At 41.2% G+C, this 14,992-nt stretch overlaps 1 long non-coding RNA gene across 1 annotated transcript in view; it reads left to right on the forward strand.

Moving 5' to 3' along the window:
• Positions 1-3,862: 3,862 nt before the first annotated feature.
• LOC134479838 (uncharacterized) overlaps positions 3,863-14,992 on the forward strand; it is a 34,822-nt gene continuing 23,692 nt past the window's right edge. Inside the window, exons 1-3 of the long non-coding RNA XR_010053633.1 lie at positions 3,863-4,100; positions 9,711-9,756; positions 10,400-10,511. This is a non-coding gene — a long non-coding RNA (uncharacterized LOC134479838). The remainder of the gene's footprint in view (positions 4,101-9,710; positions 9,757-10,399; positions 10,512-14,992) is intronic.

A 14,992-nucleotide genomic window follows, 5' to 3' on the forward strand; every position in this document is an offset into this window, starting at 1 on the left:
AAAGAAAAAAAATGAATTAATGGAGGAGTTGAGGCCTCCCTACAGGGCTTTAAAAGTCCTATCTGTGAGAGGTAGACTATAGCAAAGCCCCACCAGATCAAACACAGCACCCCTCCAGCTTGGTATAGTGACTCCATAATTAGTCAGAGATCCCTACCACAAATAACATACCACACAAAAATGGTTGAAATATTCAGAAATCTGTTGCTATAACCAAAGTAGCTGGCAACAGGGAGCTTCTCTAGACAGCTCCCACTTACACACATAAGAAAAAAACAAGGCCAAACTTTACCTCATCCTTGAAGGAAAAGGTACCTGAAACACCTGTGAGGAACAGTGCTGTCACACAAAGGTGGTAGTGGGAAGGCTCAACACAAGGCATCCTACACTATATGGAACTTGGAGAGGGGCACAGGAAGGAAGTCAGGCTTGTGTGAGCCTGGCCTTAGAGGAAGTGATGGAACTCACTTGCCATGTGAGGTCAGAAGGTCACAGTGGAGAAGCCTACAGCACAGGCTACTGTGCTTCTTATTTTCTGTCTCCATTAGAGTCCTGTACAAATTGTCTTCTGTACTTAAGTGGTGTTTAGGTGCTCCAGGGAGATAGCCTCAGATGATCTCTGAAGATCTTGTTACCATTGGAATCATGGACCCTGAGCTAGGCTGGGATAAGGGAAACCTTCCCTGCTCTGCTATCAGGCACTGGAATGCATTACAAGTGGAGTCTTTGAATTGCCTTTTCCTATGAACCTTGAGAACTGGGAAGGCAATTATCTGCCAGGAGGGTTGGGGCAGTTCCAGTCCCAAGGCAAAGGGTCATAATGAAAGATTCTGGTTGACCTGTGGATTCTCAGTGTTCAATCACTGGTGTGTTTTTTTTAAATTTGTAATTGCAATCAAATTAAATGTTTAGCAGCAGCAGCAGCAGCAGCAGCAGCAGCAGCTGCCTCACCCCCAAGTTCTTCCTAGTCTATTTTAATGGAATTACTATTTGATCTGATACAATGAAACATTGTAGCCTTCTTCCAAATGCACATTTCTCTCCTGTGTAGTTTTACTGTATTGAAATCAAATACCTTTGTCACAGTGTATTTCTAGAACCTGGGTTGCACCATTTCACTACACTGGCCCATTTCTCCTGCTTTGTAAATTAGGTCTCCTTTCTCTCTGTCATTGAGCAGAGATCCAGGATACTTGTTCAATTATAAGTGCCTTTTTCCTGATACGGTAACTGCTTTGATGTTGTGTGCTTGCTGTGTTTGTGACAGTCGGGAACAATTAGGAACAATTCGATCAAAGTACAGTCTGGTGTTGTACTTCAGGGTTTCAACTCACATCGCATCCAAAATAAACTTGTTTTCTCTTCCATATACTCTAGGATCAACTGGAATAGGGGGATTAAATTGGGAGGGAGCTAGGAGAGCAGGGTAGAGCAGGAGGTAATGTGGAGAGTACAGTGTTGTTTCTTTGTGTGGGTTGGTCTAAAAACCACCATGGCTGACTTATAGGAGTCTAACAGAAGGAACCTGAAAACTAGCCAGTTTAAACTGGGAGAAGAGCTTTACAAGTAAAAACACCCTGAGAGGCCTTTGAATTCTTTAAGAGGGAAGATATTTATCAGGTTTTCTATTTAAAGTGTATGTGAAAGCAATAAAAGAACCAGGAGTGTTCATTCCCCAGGAGGCAGAGGCAAGTGGGTCTCTGTAAGGCCAGCCTGGTCTACAGAGAGAATTCCTGGCCTCCCAGAGAAAGTCTGTCTTAAAAGACCAAAGGCAGAGACAGAAAAAGACAAAAGTCCATGCAATCCAAACATGCCATTCCTATTCCTGGTAAAGGCTTTGTAATCTTTCGGGAGGGGTATTGTGAGAGAGGGGGAACAGAGACAAACACACACATTCACACATAGAAAGAGACAGAGACAGAGACACAGAGACAGAGAGACATGCACACAGGAGTGCCCACACACATGCACACACAGACACAGACACACAGACACACAGACACACACACAGACACGGGGAGGAGAGGGAGAGGGAGTATATAGAGGAGAGGGGGAGAGGGGGAGAGGGGGAAAGGGGGAGAGAGAGAAAGTGCTTAAGGGAATTAAAGCCAGGACATCCTTCTATTATGCTAGGTAAGAACTCTCTCCTGTGTAGTATCCTCTGTAGTTCTCTCTTTCCATTTATGTATAAACAGTGTCGCTAAATCGTCAGGGCACCCTTGAACTTTTTGTTTTCTTTGCCTCACAGCCTCTCCTCCCAAGCAGCTGGGGTTAAGAGATTGTACCTCTAAGCCCCACTTCCAGTAGGGTTCTCTTTGAAAAGTCCTTTTCTGTGAGGACCCCTTACCATCTCTCCAGACTGTCTTTTGCTCCCTTTTTCAAGCATTTAAAAAATACCATGCCTAAGAATCTTTTGCAGGGAAGGGGATAGTGAGCTGGGAAGGCCTATTTTCTTCATTTCGAGATTCTGGTAATAAACATGTCATAAATATAAATGCCAAACTCCGGAAATGCAGGTGTAGAGCGTCAAATTCTATTTGGACTTAAATGATGTGGTGTTTTGCTCTAAATTCTACTGTGCTCTCCGTTCCTCAAGTCCATGCATTTCCTTAGGGTGCTGCCTTTCCAGAGTACTGGTATGCTGCAGGGTGCTCAGTTCCACATCTGTCTGCACTATTTCAAAGTTTCCCTCCAGCCCACACAACTATGCCTAGAGCTAGAGGTTAGAACCATCTGTCCATGCTCATGAACCAACCACTCCAGATAGGTGTGGTGTTTTTTTTTTTTTTCTCTGTACTAAAATTAGGACAGTCCAGTCCCGTTGTTAGACCATTCACACCACAATGTAGTCACCAATCAAAGGCCAGAGGAAAATCAGATTTTCACCACTGCAGTTTCCAACTTATTTTCATTTTCCGGACCTTGGAATTTTCCCCCTTTTAAATGGGTGCATTATCCCTAATATTTTTATTTTTTATTTCTTATGTTATCATTTTATCCAGCATTACTGTATCTTTAATGGCAATTTTAAGTCTCTCGTTTTGCCAGTTCAAAAAAAAAAAAAAAAAGAAAGAAAGAAAAAAAAGAAAAAGAAAAACACGTAATACTTTTCTTCAGTACAAAAGGTAATCATGACGGAATAAGGCGCTGAAGGGGTTCTGTGATACGAGATTTTCACGGCCTAGCTGGTTTCTGTAAAGCTTACAAGGAAAAGCTCGCATTGCAACTTAAGTGCCACGACGTGAGAAATATTCTCTTGCGTGTTCACTGCTGTGTGTCCCTTGTACCTGATAATTCAGGTACTTATCATCGGAAAGGGAGAAAAAAACGGAAGGAAAAACATAAGTCCTGACGGCTGAAGGGCCAGTCTGTGAGTATGTCCTCCAATATGCAACCGGACTCATCTGCTAAATGTGGCTGGAGAAAGGGGTAAAGGGGTCTGGCCAGGCAAGGCCTTCTTTCTAGACGGGCCTGTTATTTTCTCTTTCTACAGGCATTTTGTTACTTTTCAGTTTGGTCGCTGAGCTTTTCAGACAGGATAACCCTATGTATTGCAGGCGCCATTTTGAGGGAATGACCTGAATAAATGGTTTCCTGACAGAACTCTGACCACGGTTCTGCACAGGACTTGTTTCAAAGGGTCTTCAGACACGGTTCTGGGGGGCAGGGGAGTGGCGCAAGTCTGTACATCTGCGAGGCTCCGGCCTAGCTCTGCACTGAGCACTGTTCCTCGCGCATGCCCCATGCGTACCCCTCAGATACTCAGATGGGCGACGTGGGTCCCCAGCCCCCCCCCCCCCCCCCCCCCCCCCCCGGCGAGGGCCGAGCGCTGCCGCCCATTGGCTGAAGCCCAGGACAAGGCCAGCCACCCACAGTCTTTCCCAGGGCGAGCCACCCACACCTCAGTGTTTCACAGGCTCCCGCCAAGTCTGCTCAGCTGCCTTGGAGGCCCTCGGCTCTCCTTCAACAGCCACCTTGGCTTTTTGCCCGTTGGCGGCCAGGCTGCCACTCCGCAGCTGCCCTGAGAAGCTGCTAACCACATGGCTTCAGTGGTGCCACCTTCGAGTTATTTTTGCACCAGACTTCCGGCCGCCATCACGGTGAGTCTAGGGGAGGTCCCGGGTGACAGTGAAGACCAGCCCTAAGCTGCAGACTCCTTACATGGAGGTTGAAATTCGGCTTTTTGGGTGTAGCACAAAGAAATGGGGAGAGGGCAAAAGGGGTTCCTTCGAATTTCCGGTTCTGGGTTCCCCCACCAGACAGCCACCAGGGTAAATCCTGGAGGGCGGGAGTCGTGGCCTTGCTGACTTTGCGGCCTACACGAGCACTGAGGGGCCCCAGGAAGATGGGGGTCGGCCGGTGGCCAATGGCAGCCCTGGGGACCTCGGGCTGGTCCAGGGTGGGCCATGTGCAGGACCTGGGCATCCTGTGACAGCCCTTTCCCGCCTTTGGGCGGAGGTGCCCAGAGGAGTAGGCCTTGGGTCAGGCCCGCGGCCGCCCACGCCCCACCCTGCCGCACAGGCCCTTGTCTGGAGCAGCTTCCGGGTAGGAGTCAGTGCGGGCTCCTTTGCCAGGTGGCGCCTAAGCTGGCAGCCTCAGAGCCTGTGGACTTTTGGATTAGCTGCTGTGTCTAGGGTGACTTAGCAAGTATGGTTATTGGGAGGCTGGAGGCGGGCCTTCGAAGGCTGCCATTGGTCAGGCTCTGTGGACAGTGGTGCCTGAGTGGTGGAGGCAGCTTTGCCTCAGCTGTGTGTTTAACTTCTGGTGTGCATGGGCTGGGGGAGAGCCCTAGAGGCCTGAGCTGGGTTGAGGAAAGGGTGGAGGAGGGGATAGCTAGACAGGACACGTGCTGTACCCCACCACAGGACGCTAGCTTTAGATCTTCCAGGATAACTTAGGCTACAGTAAGACTCTGCCTCAGAATCAGTACTGTAAACGTTGATGGCCATTTAGTCACAAATCCATTGTATGTTGCATCTTGTTTATAATTTTTTGCACTTTAAAGGTAAAGGAAGAAATTCATACAGTTTATGACAGATGTGAAAATTAAGTGGGACTTTTGTAAACATTTGCAATAATTGAGAATCACAATTGTGAATTATCTATTACAATAATTAAGATCTGACAATACCGGGCAGTTACTCACTACATTAGTTTTTGAAATGTGAGGACTTCAGACTTTATATTAGCTAGTATTTGTGACATACATGGAAATTTGCCTAGTACAGTGATTTAATTGCATTTCAAAAACGTTATCCTAAAATCTTTAATAACAGTATTCTCAGCTTCTAGCACTATTTGTTATGTGGATATTCAAATATAATGGAATATGTTACTGTACATAATAGCAAAGTTTGTGTGTGCTAGCCTCCAAGTTCATTGCTGGTATTCTAACATTTCCCGTTAAGTCATAGCACATTTGGAGATATAATTAATCTGCCTTAAATTTATTACAATTTGTTTTCAGTATGCTATTACAGTCTATTGGTGGGTAAGATTATACTTTTCCACCAGTGTCAGTAGTGGGCATGTAGATGTGTGGAAAATCTCAACTATTGGGGTGAGTGGGGACCAGAGGCCAAGGCAAGAGGATCACTTGAGCCCTTTAGAAATTCAAGTCAACTTTGGCAACATAAGACGTCCTTTAAAATCTGTTGTACTCAAGAAATAGAGGCATGAGTTTGAAGCCAGTCTGGTCTTCATAGCAAGCTTCAGGCCAGCCAGAGTTACATAATAAGGCCCTATCTCTTAAGTTTAAAACTTAACACTTTCTTGAACATCAAAATTTGACTTACAAGTATTTGGTTGTGGAGTGGTTTTGATCATATTTTAAAAGAAGTAACTAAAGCGTTTATCAGTAGTGGGTGTTTTAAATACAACAATATTGAGCATACTGTAGGCATTAGGTCTTATTAAAATGGAGTTCTTTGCTTTCGTGGTTTTGAGTGCCACCTACTCAAGGATAAGGACCAGGATATGGTGTGCTTTCTTTAATACAGTTTACACTATTAGGGTGAAACCGATTTTATGTTTACTCTGGTGAAACAGGTAGTTTAAGCCCAAATCAAGCATCCTATAATATTTACTGCTTTATTTTCATTCTCAGTAAACTTTTCTCAAACATTCATTTTACTTTAGTACACAGAATACATTTAGAAGACATTTGAGATTTTTTTTCTAATTTTTGTAAGCAAGCAAACCACTATTATGAACAATGAAAAGCAAGTTCTCCCAAACAATTATTTTGATCTTTAGTTCTAGAGGTACCCATTACAGGATTTTTCATCATATCCCTGTAGAGGTTTTGGTCCCAGTAATACTTTGTTATGGGAATCCATTGTTATGGAAATATCCCTGGCTGCCTACCACATGCCAGAAGTTTACTTCACTGGTGACATCCAGAAATGTTCTAGACATTTAATAGTACCCCTGCAGTACTGAGAATCAGTGCATTATAACTTATACTCTGGTTAACTGGTGAAATATTACACTTCTAAGTTGAAATATATCCATGTATTGTGGTACAGACACCAGTAAAAAGAACCATCAAATGTAAATATATTGTAAATTCATCCATACAAAATGGGATATTGAGAAATGGAATCCTATAAAAATTAGAGAACTAATGTTTTTTGTTTTGAGTTTATTTTTGAATAAAAAAATTGAGTAGAGATGGATAGATTGTCTATTAGGAAATCAAGTCAAGTCAGGTTCTAAATAGTGCAGAAGATGCATAGCATATATAGTAGTTCCATTTAGAATAAAACTGAAATTGTAAGATAGTGAAAGAAGGAAAAAATTTAATAATCTTACTCCCTGCCATTTCATTAGCATGAAATAACACAAAGGGGATTTACTGTTCAAAGGAATAAGGTACTTCTCATGTAGGAAACAAAATAGAAAATATGGCTTTAAGTAGATAAAAGCGAAACATGATTTGATGATTTTTCATTTCTAAAGTTTTTATTAAGTTAATATTTTAAAAACTAACTGACATTTTTAGCTTAACATGTATGCACACATATAAACAAGTTATGTATTCTAGCTTTTCCTTAATATTCAGTATTTACCTATTAAGTTTCATGAATCGATTTTGAGTGGATGTGACATAATAGTTTACTACAATTCAATTCAGTGAATAAGGCAGCTAAGATAGGAAAATCTAGTGGGGGGGACTTTTCTAACTTCATTGAAACAAATTCAAATACATCATGCTACTTTATACTTTATAAATTGAGTTCACCAATTTTAGTCATTATCAGAGCAGTCTGTCAGAGATAAACTCGGGTAAGCATGCTGCTTATAACGTAACTTAGTAAGAGGCATAAATGTAGGTGTTTTGACTAAGTCCATTTCTGTTGTGCTCTGTTGTATTGCCTCTTCCATACACACATTCCCAATAAGTTCTACTTAGAAAAATTCATCTTAACCAATTAAGAATCTACTGTATGTTGATTGAAGAGAGTTTGGATCAAAATCAGGAAAAAAAGGGGTTGTATGCGTAGAATATCTGAAAATAAAATATGGTATTGTTTCTATTAACTTCTGACAATTTCGAGATGGCACTGGGGCTTATATGGTGTTATTCAAGAAACGGCTATTTGAAAACATGCATTAAACACAGTAGTATTAGGAATAAGAACAGAATTCATTCATTTCTAAAGTCAGTCGGACATTAATGTGGGAGTGTTAAGATTTATATTAATTTAATAACAGAAGGGCAAAGAAAAAAGACTAATTTGAGAGTTTGATATTTTTCTGTTTGGGGTCTTAAAAAGCTGTTTTGTTTTCTTTGGAGTTTTAATATGCTTTTGATTCAACATACCCGGTAAAAATTAAAATTTAATAATTTAATTCTTCCCTTCCAATTTGTAGCCCTTTGAGCTCATTTCACTGTCTGATTTCTCTGGCTAGGACTTCGAGAACTATATTGAATAAGTAGGGAGACAGTGGGCAGCCTTGTCTAGGCCCTGATTTTAGAGGGATTGCTTCACGTTTCTCTCCATTTAGTTTAATGTTAGCTACCGGCTTGCTCTATATTGCTTTTAATATGTTTAGGTATGTGCTTTGAATTTCTGATCTTTCCAGGACTTTATTCATGAAGGGGTGTTGAATTTAGTCAAATGCATCTTCGAAGCTAATGGAATGATCATGTCGTTTTTTTCTTTGAGTTTGTTTATATAATGGGTTACCTTGATGGATTTTCATATATTGCACCATTCCTTCATCCTGGGATGAAGCATACTTGATCAAGATGGATGATCGTTTTGATGTGTTCTTGGATTCAGCTTGCAAGAATTTTATTGAATGTTTTTGGGTTGATATTAGTAACGGAATTTGGTTTGAAGTTCTCTCTCTTTGTTGGGACTTTGTGTGGTTTAGGATAAGAATAATTGTGGCTTCATAGAAGGAATTTGATAGTGCTCCCTTTGTTTCTATTTTGTGGAATAGTTTGGTATAGTACTCAACTCCATAATTAGTCAGAGATCCCTACCACAAATAACATACCACACAAAAATGGTTGAAATATTCAGAAATCTGTTGCTATAACCAAAGTAGTTGGCAACAGGGAGCTTCTCTAGACAGCTCCCACTTACACACATAAGAAAAAACAAGGCCAAACTTTACCGCATCCTTGATGGAAAAGGTACCTGAAACACCTGTGAGGAACAGTGCTGTCACACAAAGGTGGTAGTGGGAAGGCTCAACACAAGGCATCCTACACTATATGGAACTTGGAGAGGGGCAAAGGAAGGAAGTCAGGCTTGTGTGAGCCTGGCCTTAGAGGAAGTGATGGAACTCACTTGCCATGTGAGGTCAGAAGGTCACAGTGGAGAAGCCTACAGCACAGGCTACTGTGCTTCTTATTTTCTGTCTCCATTAGAGTCCTGTACAAATTGTCCTCTGTACTTAAGTGGTGTTTAGGTGCTCCAGGGAGATAGCCTCAGATGATCTCTGAAGATCTTGTTACCATTGGAATCATGGACCCTGAGCTAGGCTGGGATAAGGGAAACCTTCCCTGCTCTGCTATCAGGCACTGGAATGCATTACCAGTGGAGTCTTGGAATTGCCTTTTCCTGTGAACCTTGAGAACTGGGAAGGCAATTATCTGCCAGGAGGGTTGGGGCAGTTCCAGTCCCAAGGCAAAGGGTCATAATGAAAGATTCTGGTTGACCTGTGGATTCTCAGTGTTCAATCACTGGTGTCTTTTTTTTTTAAATTTATAATTGCAATCAAATTAAATGTTTAGCAGCAGCAGCAGCAGCAGCTGCCTCACCCCCAAGTTCTTCCTAGTCTATTTTAATGGAATTACTATTTGATCTGAAACAATGAAACATTGTAGCCTTCTTCCAAATGCACATTTCTCTCCTGTGTAGTTTTACTGTAGTGAAATCAAATACCTTTGTCACAGTGTATTTCTAGAACCTGGGTTGCACCATTTCACTTCACTGGCCCATTTCTCCTGCTTTGTAAATTAGGTCTCCTTTCTCTCTGTCATTGAGCAGAGATCCAGGTTACTTGTTCAATTATAAGTGCCTTTTTCCTGATACGGTAACTGCTTTGATGTTGTGTGCTTGCTGTGTTTGTGACAGTCGGGAACAATTAGGAGCGTGGCACAATTTGATCAAAGTACAGTCTGGTGTTGTACTTCAGGGTTTCAACTCACATCGCATCCAAAATAAAGTTGGCTTCTCTTTCATATACTCTAGGATCAAGCTCTGCCTTCCTCCCTCCACAGAGCACTGACTGAGCCAGGTAACGTTCTTTACCCACCCATCACTCTCCAAAGATCTTATTAGTGTGCACTGACACTTCAGCCATGAAAAAGATCCCCATTGTCTCCACTACATCTCTGTTTCCCTTCTAAACAGGGGGCTTAGTTCAAGGTCCTCCTTCTCTAAGCCATTTTCTCTTGGTGGTCTGTAAGCATTTCCATCCAACAATGTAGTGTAGGCACTCCTATTTTCGGGGAAGTCAAGACTTCTGTCCACTTTAGGTGAATAGGAAGCGCACTGGCTGGGTGACTAAGCCAGATCAGAGGCACACTGCCTGGGAGTGTACATCAGAACCCTGGTAGTCAATTACTGCTTGATATGAAACAATAATCCTCGGGGATTATTATGTTCCAACTTGGTCACATGGGGGATAAAAACGATGACTGGGAGCCAGTGATTTGAGTCAGAAGGTAAAGGTACTTGTGGCATAAAAAGTGGGCTTCAGTCTCTAGGACAGACTTGGTGGAGGAAGAGGAGTGACCTCTGAACAGACAGACACATAGTCTCTCTCTGTCCTCTCTCTGTGTCTCTCTCTTTGTCTCTCTCTCTGTTTCTCTCTAAATGTAATAAAATGCTTCAAATAAAATAAAAAATAGTAACTAGTCTTTATATCTTGTTCCCAGGGTTGATGGTGGAGCAAGTCACAAGAGCATCATGAATAGGACTTAAAAGGAGCAATAATCTACATACTATTTCTGGTACACACAGGAGATCTCAGCTCCAACTCTATGTAAGGTACATCCCTTCTCACTGTTTCACTAAAGGTTATTTTTAGCAGCCTCCTTGTTTCCATTTTTAATAGAATAGAATAGAATAATGTTCTATCATGGAATATGGATATGCAGTGTGTCCTATTGAAGTCCGTTAACAATGGATTCCTTCTTGACCTATTGGCTTGGGGATTATTTGCACATCCACTTGTCCATCCGTATTGAGCTTTAAAACCATTTTAGTCTTCTACTACAGAGTTAACTAACCTGGACTCACAGGGGCTCACAAAGATTGAACCACCAACCAAAGAGCATGCAGGGGCTGGACCTAGGCCTCCTACACGTTTGTAGCAGATGTGCTACTTGGTCTTCATGTGGGTCCCCTAACAATTGGAATAGAGGTTGTTTCCAACTCTGTTGCCTGCTATTGGGTCTTCTTCCCCTAACTGGACTGCCTGGTTGTGCCTTGGTGGGAGAGGATGCACTTAGGCCTGCTATGACTGGATGTTCCAGGGTGGGGCAGTACCCATGTGGGGCTTCCCTTTCTCTGAGGAGAAGGGGAGGAGGAGGTAATGGGGGAGGGATTTGTAAGGGTGGGACAGGGAGGAGAGAAGGGATGAGGGTAGGGGTGATTGGGATGTAAATTGAAAAAAAAACAAGAATCCCTAAAAAATAAAAACTGCTTTAGTCTTCTAAATCTAAGCTGATGATTCCAAAGAGAGAGAACTAGAACCCTGAGAGAAACAGATGGTGTCATTGAAAAAGAGAGGTGCCTGCTTAGCAAACAAAGACTGTCTTAGAGAAATGCACTCATCAATTCTGAAAGGCAGGTAGGTGTAACGAGGATCACTGGTTGGGATTATTCCCAGGATCAAAATGAAAGAACATATGAGAACTAGGGCTCTCTACCAAAGACATCTCCAGTCTCTGGACCGCACAGAGACGTCTCAGCTGCCTCCTCCACTCCCCCAGAGAAGGGATGTATTTTGAAGAAATGTGAGTCTTGAACCTCCAGGGTGATGGTAGGATGTAATTAAGGCAGAAGGATTCTGGAAGAAAAAGATTAAAACCAGAGCTTCCTTTTACTCCAGCTGCTCCAAACTAAAGAACTGGTGGGGCCTGAGCTTGGTCCCATCTGGTGGACACCTGGCCTCAAGCTCCTCTGGAAGCAACAATGGAACATTTGACATTAAATGAAGTAGACACAGAGAAAGCTGCTTGCAGTAATTTCACCCTGGTCGGGGTGCAGGCTAACGAGAGGACTTTCTCCAAACTGTCTGCTAGAGTCGTATTTCATTTAGATGATACAGTGTCTTATCTAGAAAATCCAACAAAGTATCTCCAATCAGCCTGGACAAAATGTACCTCAGCAAGGCCATTGACTGCACAGGGTTGGCTACATGACTCAGGCAGGAGGGCTCTCTGCAAAGGGCAAGTGCTGAGATGACTAAGAATCGCAGGACACTGACAGCAGATGATCAGTCAAGAATTAATCTGAATGCTGAGAATAGGAACCTATGGGTGGGCCATAACATCCTGGAAGCATTGTCTGTAAGCACATATGGGAGCAGCAGGAGACCCTCAGAAATATGACTGCAGGTGAAGGCACTAAAATATACGGCAGAATCTTTAGACAAATAGGAGAGGAAGTCCACGGCTGATGGGCACAGGAGAAGTAAAGCAAACGATACAATATATGGAGAGTATACCTGGAACAAAGGATTAAAACATCCTCTTTAGTTACACAAATTAATCGTATATGGAGATGGACAAATGCCCTTCTGCTGACACCATATTCTCCCACTACACTTATAATTAAATAAAAAGAATAGAGTTCTACAGAGACAAGCTCACAAAAATGAAAGCCAATGTTCCACAGTAGTCCCCTCAGCAGGAAGCTAGAGTAACAACGAACACATGCCAGGAGATTCTGCAAGTGAATTTCTCTCTCTTAGCACATAATACTCAGGAAATGAGATTAGAAATGTCGTGAATTAATTCTGTGCCCAAAATGCCTAGCACGGAAGTAATGAGCCAAACACAGTAAGAAAGTAAAAACACAATCGAATAAAGTAATCCAACACAAAAGTAGTATGCATTCTGAAACAAATGGGCGAAACTGGCAAGCTATTAACCAGTAAAAACAATAACAAGTTACTGTGATCAGCGAAAGGTTCAATTGATTTTTATTACATTTTAAGAAACACTGTTCAGGGCTAGGAATGCAGCTTAGTAGTAAAGGGTTTGCCCTGGGTTCAATCCCCAGCCTGCAAACAAAGGAACCAACAAAAAGCCATTATTCTGAGCTGCAAGTGTCTGACTAATTGATTTACTAGTCATGCTTTCCTGATTTTGCACAGGCATGTAATAAAAACACATAATCAGAAACAGAAAACGGTTGGGTGAGGTAGGTGCTATTATCTCAGTACGTTAGTGGTGAGTTCTTTCAAAGCTTTTAAAAAATAAGCCATTCCTACACTTCTTAAATTGCTCTAAGATAAAGTTTTAAGGTACAGCATGTTTTCTTTAAAACAGTATGAATTTTTTGAGCCCCAACTTCATCATAAAAGTACAAAACCTGAGTAACAGTTTACAAGTAAGGAAAAATAGGAGGGAATCCATCCAACAGAGGAACAGTCAGGATTCTCCCTGGAGAAGAGTGGTCGTATCCATGGACTCGATTATAGTATATTAGCAACACACGTATGGCTCCTTCTACACCAAATGCCAATAAGTACCATTTGGAGATTCCATCGCAGTGTTCTCAGGAAGAAAGGCTACAAACAAACACAAAAAAGAATGAAATTTAAAATCTTTTTTATCAGGCTGGAGAGATAGCTTGGTGGTTAAGAGTGCTGCTTCTCCAGAGCTCCCAAGTTCAATTCCCAGCAACTGCATGGTGACTGACAACTATCTGTAGTGGGATCCAATGCCCTCTTTTGTCTGAAGCTCTCTTCTGACATGCAGGCACACTTGCAAACAGAGTGCTCATATATATATAAATAAACACATCTTTAAACAATAAAACCTTTTAATCAAGTTAATGTATCTACATCTAGGAGCTAGAAAAGGGTCACAGCAATATTAAACATAATTCAGAAATGGTAAAGGGATGTAAGAGAGTCACAGAATTCACTGGGCAAGATGGTGTATGCCTGGAATCCCAACACTCACAAGGCTGAGGCAGGTGGATTGCCTTGAGCTCAAGGCTAGCCTAGACTAAAGTGTGAGACCTTGTATTAGAAAACAAAATAACTGGGGACAGGATGGAGAGAGAGAGAGACAGAGACAGAGAGAGACAGAGAAAAAGAGAGAGACAGAGAGACAGAGACGAGAGAGACAGAAGAGACACAGAGAGAGAACTCGATGTCATTTCTTGCACTGATGACAAGCTATTAAAGAATGTGAATGTCTCCTACCAAAACACTGAGATAATGCTAATGACAGAATAGGTTTTTTATTAAGATATCATAAAACACAGATGGAAAAGTAAAGGAATATATAATAAATAAAAGGAAATCAGACATTGGAAAGCCTGAATTTAGAAGATTATGTATGTTTAAGTTATGGGGAGGGGATGAGGCAATGTGGGGAAGAGAATAATCAGAATACATTGTATAAGTGAATGAAAATGTTAACTAAGGTCAACCAATGAAAAGAGAATAGCAGGTTTAATTTACGATGAAATTGAGTTCCCATATGACACTATATAACATTTTGTAAATTGATTATATGAATTATCTGCAATAAAAAATCAGTTTTTGTTAAAGATGTGGTTGTGTTCATATTAATGTCAAATATTTTAAATCTTTTTCATTTATTTGCTTATTTATCGATCGATTTTTTTTAAGATAGGTTTTTGCTATGTAGACCAGGTTGGCCTCAAAAAGGAGCTCTACCTGCCTCTGCCTCCCAAGAGCTAGAATCAAAGGTATATACTCACACATGAAATTTATATGCTCAAAGTGATAAAAAATTACAGTAATCAACTTGGTACAATTATTGAACAGTGATCAACTGAATAGAAATATCAGAAGTACCTGTAAGACATTTGATTACTATTGTCAAAAGAATCTTGAGCAGCATTCAAGTCATCCAGGACACACATTTTGAGAAAAACAAAAAAGCAGGTAAAGATAATTTAAATATTTTTAATCTATTAAACATTTTAAAGTGCATTTGATAGGAAAGCTGTGAGTGATACACTGCATTTTTGCTTATATACATCTTCAACTTTATATGCATTCTGCAAATATTGTCCATGTTTATTCAGGCTCTTAATATTTCCCTTGACTGATAACATTCACAGAAATCATATTGAGCAAACTGTATATGTTGACATATAATAGAATTGTATTCTACACAATATAGCATAGAAATATGTACATTCTAATATGTATAAGTGCCCACATATGTGTATATACATGTGTAAATGACTAAAGAAAATGGGTATGACTTTATCATTGTGGTATTATTTTCGTCAAAATACTAAAAAACGTTGAAATG

The sequence above is a fragment of the Rattus norvegicus genome, chromosome 7 (genome assembly GCF_036323735.1).
Source record: "Rattus norvegicus strain BN/NHsdMcwi chromosome 7, GRCr8, whole genome shotgun sequence".
NCBI lineage: Eukaryota > Metazoa > Chordata > Mammalia > Rodentia > Muridae > Rattus > Rattus norvegicus.